The sequence below is a fragment of the Chroicocephalus ridibundus genome, chromosome 9 (assembly GCF_963924245.1).
Source record: "Chroicocephalus ridibundus chromosome 9, bChrRid1.1, whole genome shotgun sequence".
In the NCBI taxonomy this organism is placed as follows: Eukaryota; Metazoa; Chordata; class Aves; order Charadriiformes; family Laridae; genus Chroicocephalus; species Chroicocephalus ridibundus.
In genome coordinates, this window is record NC_086292.1 from 23,813,563 (window position 1) to 23,825,575 (window position 12,013).

Consider the following 12,013-nt stretch of genomic DNA (forward strand, 5'->3'; position numbering starts at 1 on the left):
GATGGACAAGCCTGGCCCTAAGGCTTCATTTTCAAAATAACTTCTCCAAGTTATCCTGCAGAGCTCAGGGCAGAAGTGCAGCTTTCTAGCCCCTGGCACTTGTCTGGGGACAGTCTTTGGGGTGAGATTTCATCTTTATGTTTTTTGGGGAATTGGGGGTTAGAGCAGCCGAATCAAGGTTAAATTAAATCTAGGTGACAAACGTAAATAGGTGCCGTTCCAGCCTCTGTGGTATTGCATTTACTTGCAGCAGCAGAATTTTGACCCCTGATTTGGAGGAAAATGGGAGATTTTTTGCCCTCAAGATATGCTTTGTTTTACTTGGCTAGTCCACCAAAGTCAGAGCATTAGATGTATTGTTATGTATTTGCTTGTGCTTTAATTATTGTGAGCAACCCTGCCCTTTACCTCATGTAACATTACTGCTCTCCTTGAGTTTATCTCTGCTCTCTTGGAGATAGCAGCATGCCAATTAGTGTCTCTGCTGGTAACTGCTGCTTCAAAAAGGGTGAGAAGTCTGTCTTTTGCAGGGCTTCAAAGCCCACAGGCAGGCCTGATCTCTTCCATGTGTGTTTAGCAGGGAACTGCGCCGCAGAGAAAACGCAAGGAGAGAAAGCCATCACGCTGAGGAATGGGCTTTGGTGGAGGTGAAAAAAAGATGGAAAAAAGGGGTTTCAAATGGTATCAGGCATGGACGTGCATCGGGGTGGAAGAAGTTGTGACTCAGCTCATTCAAGAAGGGTGATACTTCCAAAATATTGATGTAACTCTCTGCAGAGGGCAGTTTGGAATGGCTTCAGTCCTGGCGATTGCCTGCTCCGTATCCTTGGAGGAGTTAGCAGGGGTGATGGGGCACACATTATGCTACTTCCAGTAGGGAGATATGGAGACAACATCATTGTACTCTGCAGCCTGGCCAGCAGGTTAAGCTGGCTCCCGCTATGGCAGGAGGGAGAGGGAGCTCCTCCGCTGAGGAGCCAGAACAGGACTCTGACTTGCTCCAGCCAGGTTAGATAAGCCACCCTGGGAAGGGTCCACCACCCCTCACAGCTCTTCTGCAGGCAGGGGCAGCAAACCCGGGAGCGTCACCGCATACTTGGTTACAGCTGTGCTCCTGGAGACTGTCCCACGACTGCACACGGAGTCATTGGCAAGAAAAGTGCCCGGCTGGTCTGGATGGGGAGGAGGAAGGGTATAAATGCACCTAAAAGGCTTCCCTCCATGCAAACAGTCACCAGTAAACACTTGGGTTTTTTTATCGAGGGTGAAGTGCAATTTATTCACATTCTGCTGCATTAAATTAACATGACAGATTAGCTCATAGCAATGGATTGTTGTGGGGGAAGACGTCTGGAACAGCTTGCTGGAAGCAAAGTTCTCTAAAGGTCCTGCAAAAGGCCAGCCTTTGACCAGTAAAAGGCCATCCTTTCACCAGTTTTGAGTGGGGTCCTCTTTGTCCATGACATTTTAGCCTAAAGACATCACACATGGTTAAATCCTCCTCCTCCATGCTCCGTCCTGGTGGTCTCATGGCAAGAGAAGAGATGTAAATCAGCTCCTCCCAAGGTATAATATGATTATCCCTCTGCTTGATAAGCCCCTGCACAGTCTGGGAAGAGGTGTGTGCACGGGAAACGATGCTTCTGAGATGTAACTGAGCAGCCCTGGTTTCGGGGCAGGGCTTAGCACTGAGATGATTACCAGTGGCACAGCAGGGATGGAGAATTAGCTGCGAGGCAGTAGATTTGCCAGCTGATGGGGGCTATAATTAAGCATAGCACCTGCATGTAGAGGCTGCCAGAAGAGGCTGCCGAAAATACCTTCCAAAAAAAGCTTCCCCACCCACGAGACAGGAGCTCTCCCCTGTGCTCCCCTTTGGAGTGAGCCCGGCTCTGAGCAGACCGGGGAGCACAGACGGATTGGGGGAGCCCATCACCGATCACTTGGCACCACCCTGGCATGGGGTGGTGTTGGGGTCCATCCTCCTGCTCTCCTCTTCTGCTCTCCCTCAGCAGCCACAGCAAGTGAGCAGCTCTGCTTTCATCCCATCGGAAAACAAAAGTGGTGTGAGCTGCTGTGATTATGGCCCTTTCTACTCATCCACACCTCTGGAAATGGATCTTTATTAGCATTATTGTCAGTCATAATGAATTCATTTCCATTCCCATCACTATAACAATTTTAGTGCCTGATAAGTCACATTATTTTCACTTATATTCAGGGCTAATTGTTTCCCTGTGTTTGTTTATTTTCTCAGGAGCAGAAAAAGCATCGCTCGCTGCCAAGCAGAAGCTTCCTCCACCCTCAGCCCTGCTCTTCCTCCACCGCAGGGTGGTCTCTTCTCTTTTCTCTGGGTCAGTTAGGGGCAGGTGAAGCCGTTGTGCCCCCATCTCACAGTGCAAGCGAGCTCCCTGCACAGCCCTGGAAGGGACGTGGGGAGGTGGCATTATTTTTGCACTGACACCCGGGTCCCCCCAAGTGCTGCCGGTCCCAATTTGTAAGTAAGCATTAATTAGCCCCTAGATGCTGCACGGACACTTGCTATCCTTTGCCTAGAAAGTCACCATGTGCCAGTCTGGGAGGGGGAAACTGAAGATGGGTCGGAGATGTTGCCCCTGGGCAACCAACCTTGCAAATAGTGATTTCTCTTGGAAAAGGAGAAAGAACGGATTTTGCTCTTGGATGTCTGTGTTCAGGAAAATGGTCTGGTTTCCTTATAATTCTTCCTTGTGCTTCTAAGTGCCTAAAAACCTTATAAATGTATAGATATAGATATATAGGAGGAAAAAAAAAGGGCCTTTTTTCTTGTTTTCTATGTAAGCAAGGTAAGGCCTGAGTTTCCTTTTTCAGCTGAAATCATCACAAAAGCCAGTGTCATGCTACAACCTCTTCAGGGAAAAGGCTGGAATCATATCCGAGGCTTTAATATTTGTCAGTCGATGGTTTCTTTTTTTTTTTTGTGTCGAAGAATGGGACAGAAATAAGAGGAGCACAATTTCTTTTAAAATCTAAGGGACGACATGTTGAATTTTACATTTCTATAGCAACATACACATTGGTAATATGTGCACAAGGAGCTGAAAAACAATTATAGCAATCTAATATTAGAGATCAAAAGTAAGGCAAAGCAGGGAAATCAAGCATGTAATTTGTTCGTTGTTCATTTATCAGACTCAACATGAATATTTTTGTATCTGAGACTTGGACTCAGGGGAGTTACATCACGCAATCATGGAGCCTTTCTTTGAAAAGGGCTTTTTATATTAAAAAACAATAACAACAGCAGCATTCTTCTAACAGATCACAGCTGAAGCAAAGCAGTTTTATTTCCAGCAATAGAAACTGGTTAAGAGAATTAGCGGCTGTCTGAGGCATCAAGCTGTGTGTGATAATGAGATGGGTTATAAATAATGTCATTAATTCACATGTCCTTCTAACACATGCCACTGCAGTTAATGTACAAATCCCAAATCCCTCAATGCAAAATACACTGACCTCCTGATTAAAGTATCTAATGGCATGAAGCCTGCTTTGCACGTATCTGCTGTCTGGTGCTCTGCATCAGGAATAATTACAGGGCGGCAATTCCGCTCTTGAGCTAAGAGGCACAAGTATTTCTGTCACCAGAAAATAAGACTTTCCTCATGTGTCTTGTTGCCTTTTCCAAGTGTTGGGGTATGTTATGGGGCAGCGTGTCTCCCTGTGCTTTGCAAGGAGAGGCTGCCCCGGCACTGCTACTGGGATGCTCCAGCATCCCCCAAAACCTCTGTCTGGCCCGCAACATCCCTCAATATAGAAACACAGAATCGTTTTGGTTGGAAGAGGCCTTTAAGATCATCAGGTCCAACCGTTAACCCAGCACTGCCAAGTCCATCACTAAACCATGTCCCTCAGCACCACGTCTACACATCTACCATCCCCTCCACGGATGGCGACTCAACCACTTCCCCGTTCCGATGCTTGCCAACCCTCGAAGTGAAGAAATTTTTCCTAATACCCAATCTAAACATCTTGCTGCCCGGCTGCTAAAGCTAGATAAACCTTCTGCGTCCCTGTGCTTACTCCACTAGTGGCAGCTTTTCTGCCAGGGAAGGGTGGCTGCCAATGGCAGCTGGCATTTGTCTCTGCCGAAGGCTCAGCCGGGTTCCTGGGGCCATTGGACAGAGGGATTTCCTGCAGGCTGGTCCCATCACTTGCAAGCAGCCCCAGGTTTGTCACTTGTTGGGAAAGAAACACTCTTTATGGGGAGCAGAGATGAGGTGCTTGCTCTTCCTGGGGTTACACAGTAAAGGCCCAGTGCCTTAGTATACATCATTGCTAAAGAACAGCCTTATATCATAAGGAAAGGCAGAAGCAACTGTTTTATCAAATTTTCTCACTTTTTTCTAATAGGACCTCTGGCGAAGTAAATGTGCTTCTGGAAGGTGCCTGGAGAGAGCAATTACCTTCAGCACGGTCCAGAGTGTCAGTGGGTGCATCCTCTCTTGGGATGCATGGGATGCCAGTGCCCTAGAGCTGGGCATAGCCCATGCCACAACCCGAGAAAACCATCATCGCAACCCACAAACTGCTCTTTGTTCTCTGTCAGCATCACATGCAGCCTGAGTAATACTTGTCCTGGTTCCACGTGAAGAGAGAGAATGTGCTGGGTGTTTTCAACATGTGGGCAAACCACCTCTCTGCGGTACTATGGCTTTTGTCGGTGTCAGTTTCCATGGTGTTCAGGTTCTCAGTCTCAGACTTAGCACAATTTCATTATCTCCAAAGACAGTGTTTAAATTGCCCATCTTGTTAATAAATTAAACCCTGGTAATTATGGGCTTTTCTAAATAATCTAATAATCATAGAATCACAGAATGTGTTGGGTTGTAAGGGACCTCTAAAGGCCATCTAGTCCAACCCCCCTGCAGTCAGCAGGGACATCTTCAACTAGATCAGGTTGCTCAGAGCCTCATCCAGCCTGGCCTTGAATGTCTCCAGGGATGGGGCCTCCACCACCTCTCTCGCCAATCTCTTCCAGTGTCTCACCACCCTCATTGGAAAGAACTTCTTCCTAATGTCTCATCTAAACCTGCCCTGCTCTAGTTTAAAACCATTGCCCCTCGTCCTATCGCTACATGCCCTTGCCAACAGCCCCTCCCCAGCTTTCCTGTAGGCCCCCTTCAGGGGCTGGAAGGTCTCCCCGGAGCCTTCTCTTCTCCAGGCTGAACCCCCCCCAACTCTCTCAGCCTGTCCTCACAGCAGAGGGGCTCCAGCCCTCAGATCATCTCCGTGGCCTCCTCTGGCCCCGCTACAACAGGTCCACGTCCTTCTTGTGCTGAGGGCTCCAGAGCTGGACACAGTACTCCAGGTGGGGTCTCACCAGAGCGGAGTAGAGGGGCAGAATCCCCTCTCTGGATCTGCTGGCCACGCTTCTTTTGATGCAGCCCAAGATGTGATTGGCCTTCTGGGCTGCGAGTGCACATTGTTGGCTCATGTCCAGCTTTTCATCCACCAAGGCCCCAAAGTCCTTTTCCGCAGGGCTGCTCTCTATCGCGTCATCCCCCAGCCTGTATTGATAACGAGGATTGTCCCGACCCAAGTGCAGGACCTTGCACTTGGCCTTGTTGAACTTCATAAGGTTTGCTCGGGCCCACCTCTCTAGCTCGTCCAGGTCCCTCTGGATGACATCCCGTCCCTCTGGCCTGTCAACCGCACCACTCAGCTTGGTGTCATCAACCAAGTTGCTGAGGGTGCACTTGATCGCACTGTCTAAATCATTGATGAAGATGTTGAACAGCACTGGTCCCCGTGCGGATCCCTGAGGGACACCACTTGTCACCCCTTTCCATCTGGACATCGAGCCGTTGACCACCACCCTCTGGATGCGACCATCCAACCAGTTCCTTATCCACTGAACAGCCCACCCATCAAATCCATATCTCTCCAACTTAGAGAGAAGGATGTTGTGGGGGACCGTGTCAAAGGCCTTGCAGAAGTCCAGGTAGATGATATCCGTAGCTCTCCCCTTGTCCACTGATGCAGTCACTCCATTGTAGAAAGCCACCAGGTTGGTCAGACAGCTTCTGCTTTGATAGGGGGAGTTTATCTGCAAAAGCATTATTTATAATGGACTTTTAGAAACCGTGATCAACAGGAATGCCTTGCCTGGAGAGTAAAGGTCCTCTCTGCCCTGCACAGCAGATTCTGACTTCTTGTTGGGAAAAGGAGCTACTGGTTTATAGGCAGGAACCATTGAGCCAGTTGTCATTTCATCAAGGGATTCAGGGGATCTTTGGTCAAAGCTCTCCTTTCCCACTCCTAACCCCTTCCCCAGCTGATCTGATCCCGCTGCAGCTGTGCTGGACACGGTGCAGCCCACGGGACAGGATCCCGGTGGAGCAGGGATGGCACATCCCCACTGGCCACCTGTGTCGTGGAGACACAGTCTGGGTTGATTTGTTTATTCATTTTTTTACCAGCGACATTGCTGATTTGGATGTTGCTAAGGTGGATCCGCACTGTAGCAGAGCACAGGGCTGTGCCAGAGAGGTCGCGCTGCTCAGCCCTCTCTAGCGTAAAATATTAACAAGAGCTAGAGCTAAGGTGGAGCAGGAGACTTGTGCTGTGTGTCCCTCTCATGTGCTGTCTGCAGTGCTGTGGCTTGGAAAGTCCGATTCCGAATGAGTTTTAATTAGCCTGGCTATTGTTTGAAAGAACTATTTAAAACGCATGTGTATAAGTGTTGGAATAACAGGATGATAAACAGTAAGTGGGATGAGCTCTGCCTCCAGCTCATCTTCCTTTGGAGGGATTTCATTCCTTGAGATATCTTCCTGGAGATTAATCCAAGGAGCCAGAACAACCTGAAGGACCCGCAGGGATTGAAGTTGCTGCTTTCTTTCCAATGACTTCCCTGGCACTGAACTCTGCATCCCTCCCAGGCTGCTCCCGAAGTGCATCCTCTGCATCCCTCCCCAGGCTGCTCCTGAAGTGCCGGCACAGCCAGTCCCAAATCCTTCTGCACTAAGGGATTGTTGCTTTAGTGGGCAGTTACTGCAAAGCCTAATCCTGCAGTCACCAGGTCACTGAAACACAGTAGCATTTGCTTGTGCAGAGACAGAAGTGTCAAGCTGGAAAATCTCCCTGTCTGGGATTTGGGGGTTGGAATTCTGCTCTGAGACTGCTTCCCAAGCCCAAATGCCCTGAAATCATGATATTTACTTACAAATCATGAAAATTAGAAAGTAATACAGCTGGTGTTATTTTTTTTTCCTTCTAGGATTTAAGTCTTCAAAGTGCACCTATTCAGGCTTTATTCTAAGCTTTTCAGGGAAGCAAAAGAAGACACGACATCCCCCTGTAATCACCTGCCTCTGGGAGCTGCAGCCCCACAGATGGTACCAGGTATCAGATGAGGTGGTGAAATCACAGGGTTCACAGCTGGCTTATCCGGCTGTGGCGGGTAATGTGTTCACTGTAGTGACAGGGAAGTGTTACTGGAGTTGTGCATGAATATCCTGTGTAATTCCCAGTGCACATCTTCAGAAAAAGAAGACAGAAATCCGTAGCAGAAATGCGGAGTACAGGGGTCCAGGTGGCCTCTTTGGGCACCCCCAGGACTAGGGGGTACTCAGAGGGAGCCGCACTGCACTTTTGGGCTGAGGAGACAAAAGTCATCCCAAGTGGCTACTCTATACAACAAAGTTGCACAGAGCCCATGTCTATGAAACATCTACAGATCATAGAATCATAGAATCATAGGGTTGGAAGGGACCTCTGGAGATCATCTAGTCCAACGTCCCTGCCAGAGCAGGGTCACCCACAGCAGGTGGCACAGGAACGCCTCCAGGCGGGTTTGGAATGTCTCCAGAGACAGAGACTCCACCACCTGTCTGGGCCGCTTCTGCCAGGGCTCTGCCACCCTCACAGGAAAGAAGTTCCTCCTCATGTTGAGTTGGAACTTCCTATACTCAAGTTTGTGCCCGTTACCTCTTGTCCTGTCCCCAGGCACCACTGAAAAGAGCCTGGCCCCATCCTCCTGACACCCACCCTTTCAGTATTTATAAGCATTGATAAGATCCCCCCTCAGTCATCTTTTTTCCAGACTGAAGAGACCCAAATCCCTCAGCCTTTCTCCATGAGAGGGTGTTCCAGTCCCCTCAGCATCTTGGTAGCCCTTTGCTGTCCCCTGTCCAACAGTTCCCTGTCCTTCTGGAACCGGGGAGACCAGAACTGGACACAGCACTCCAGATGTAGCCTCATTATGTAAAATTACTCCCTTTTGAACCTATGCTAAAATAATCTCATTTTATAATACGATGCTGCTGGCTAGCCAGCGCCGGCATGCCACCTCTGTACTGGTGTTTCTTGTTCAGGTTCTGCAATACTGGGATGAAGATGAGTCTGAGCTTGGGACTAATGCTGGAAGAACTGATTCAGTTCCTGGTCTGCCCTTAGTATTTCCTCCACGGATTAGATAAGACATTTTGTTTTTCGGTGTTTATAACCTGGTCCTGAGGATATTGGACTTTGCCTTCATGAGAGCCGTGGGCCTGCCCTCGTCCTCCGCTATTGCTGTGAGAGCTGCCAGTCCTGGAAGTGGCATAAAACATATATAGCTTTTTCTGGAAGAAATTAAAAGCGGCTCTTTTTTATTTGTAGATATCACACACCAACTGGCTTATAAATATAACTTAAATGCCTAAAAAAGTTGATAATCACCTTTATACTTGCTTAATAGCATCTTTTTAAAGTGAATTACTGACATCATATATTACCTTCTTCCCCTACAGTACATGGTCTCTCCCTGCTCTATTTCATTACTTACTGTAAATTCATTCAAGCAGTGTATTTTGCTTTCAGCAAGGTACCCTCAGTTACTTTTTCTGTCCAGGATAAATTGAGATAAATTTTGCCTGTGCCTTGGTTTTGCTCATGGCATCCATCTTTGCCCATGAAAAGCTACAGCTGGAGTTGAACAGGACTTGAGAAATGGTAATATCATACTGCAGAAAGTTACAGATCACCAGTCTGCAGTCAAGCTGCGTACGGAGGGCTCATTGAAGCAGCCAGGAGTTTAATAGTAAGTGAAATACATAAAGAAATGTGATGTACTCTCTTATGTTTATCCTGATAAAGTTATCAGTACATTATAAGAAAATGACGCTAGTTATTTACCATGCCATCATAAGATGATACAGTAGCATATCACCCACGGCACCACTGTTTGTCACTAGTTACCATCTTTGCCCTTGGATGTCTATGGATTTATTGATAAAGCTATAGAAATGTGAATTTTTGGATTTTTTTTTTTTGGGGGGGGGGGTGTAAGGGAAGACTTCAAATAAAAGAGGTGACAATTGCTGACAATTCCTTGCTCCCATCTCATAGCTATGGCCACTGTGTTGTCAAATCAAATAAAAGCCAGGAGGCTGGCACCGGTCGCCTTCCTGCAGGAGTTGCGGAGCCCCTGTGAAAACCTCTTGATTGAAGGCTCTGGTTTCAGGGCGGTGGGAGCAAGATGTGGGCCCAAGGTTGGCCGAGCGTTGCAGTGGCTCTGGGGAGACCTGTCTGTGGCAGTGAAACCTCCATTTTTGCCTGCCTTTTAGGGAACCCTACTGAGTTCCCTCAATGCACCATATTTATGGGTCTATCTAGCCCTTGGTTTGCGCTTCCAGCTCTAGAAACCCCAGAATGGGTCCATGGTGGGGTGCGGTGGCTGTGTTAGGATGGACGTTGGCAGATACCCCATCTACGCCCTGCCTTGCTGCGAAGCCGTGCCTGCTGTGGCTAGGCAGTGCAGTAGCTCAAACACAGAGCTCATATGGATGGAAAAATAATATTTATTCACGTTGCCCAGGTTATGGGACTGACAGTGGCCCTGGGACGGGTCATCGGCACTCAACATCCTGGCTGCTTTTCCTCCAGCAGTGGAGAGCGTGAGCACCAAAACTGTTCTCTCCTGCTCCCCTCTTGAATTGTCATCGTTTGCTCCTCACCAGCATCAAGTGTTTTATTTAAGTGTGTTTAAACATGCAAAGCTCATTTTGGATTTGTATTATTAGAATTTTTAAGTGGACAAGGCTGTGATTTTCTCATTACAAGGGAGAAATGTCACATTTTAGCTCAAAGTGAGTTTTTGGTGCCAGGTTACAAAACACAGGTAATAAAATATGCAGATTTTTAACAGCGGCAGTGAAAGCCTGTCGGGGCTGCAAGTTCCTGGGGAGGCAAACCTCTTTTGGCAGCTCAATTCCACGTGGCAAGGGAAGGGAAACCTTCTGGGAACTTCTGCTCATCTTGAGGCAAAGTGGTTCAAAACACGTCTTTGGGGATACTTTGGGGCATTGCTGGAAATCTCAATCAAACCTGACTCTTTGTGAAGCCAAGCAGTGCGGTAAAGCCCACTGCATTCCCAGTTCCCTCTGCGAGGGCTCCCAATGCATTTCAGTCTGCAAATTTCCCTTATTCTATTATGGCACGGATGAAAGGGCAGGGCAGCATGCTAGGGGGGACCAGAGCACTGGGCACTGCTGGGCTGTCTCTGTTGGCTAACCACTGTAAAGCCTCTGAAGTTTATTCTGTCCACACACGCTGCTGAGAAGCGAGGAGCGTTTCCTCTGGAGGTTTTAGCATTCTGTAAGTTAAACCAGTTGATTTTTAGATCATGGGGCTGAGAGTTGAAAACCAGTTGGGATGGATTTTGTTTAACTTCCCTATTTAAATAGCTTGTGCTGTTTGAATACTTACACTTGCCTTTTTATTAGGTCATCTGTGTTAGTGATTTGTATGTCTATATCTTGTGTCTTTGAAAAAAAATAAGCAGCTGGCTTGTAGGGCTACAAATAGGTATTAGCCAACGTCTGATGTAGAGAGAGTCGATGTTATGGGTCCCTACCCAAGCAGGGCACAAAAACCTCAGCCCATTGGATGCCACTGGGACATTTTGCCATTCTTGCTGGCCCTTCTCACTGCTGATTTCTCCTTGGTCGGTGTCTTTTGGGCTGTCAAGAGCACTAGGATCACCACTGCACTGTTGTTATCTTGCAATAACCCTGCACACCACTATAACAGCTAAGCTGTGAAGGGCAAGGTCACCCCGATACTTGCAAAGCCAATTAGGACTTACAGAGCACTAAACTCAGATTTCTTCAAGCCATTTCACTTTATTGATCAGGCACATTTTTATTTCCAGATTGCTCACTCTTGGGAACCATCCAGGTTTCATAGTGCGAAGGACTGTGTAAAATGTAATGATTCAGCACTCCCAGAGTGGCCGTCTGCGAATTTTGTTAACCTTGCAGGCTACATTTAAGATGCAAGACAGCCCTTGAAGAGCACCATCATATATCTGATGCTCTTCTGAAAGGGTTCTCCAATTTACATTTGCCTCTTGTCCTCTTTAAAATCAAAACACATCCTTCACCTCTTTCTTGGTTAAATCCTAGGGTTTTCCTGGAGGGGAGATTCCCAGCACATATGAGAGTTCAGCAATTCAGATAGTGCCTGGGCTGATACTTAACTAAGTCTTCTTCCAAAAATTTCTGTAGAAGTTGGTAAGTTTTTCCATATGGCTGATGGATCTCAGATCAGACAGGTCTCCCAGACTCAGGCGAGAAGCTTGAGCTCACCCACAGAAAGTGCAGCACAGCCTCGCCGCTGTCTGTACCAGCCCTGCGAGGTCTGGCTCCAGGCACACACAGGCATTTCTTGGAGACTCTAGCGTGAGCGTAACAACTTTACTGGCAATTTAATGCCTTTTTGTGCAGGAAAGATATATTCTTTTTGCCTCGACTGAATGAGGGGCTTAAAATCCCAAGAAAGGAAATACAGTGATTCTGGATCAATGGAGAGAAATATACAGTAAACGTGTTAGTATGATGTGCAATAAAGAGAGCCCTCGTGCCTTATAAATATAGGCGCTTAGCTTATCATGTGCATGCAGTCGGTCCTTCAGTATCCACAAGCAGCTTGAAGGGCAGACAGCTGAGCAGGTCTGAAGCCACTGAAGCTGCCTTTGTACGTCTTTCTC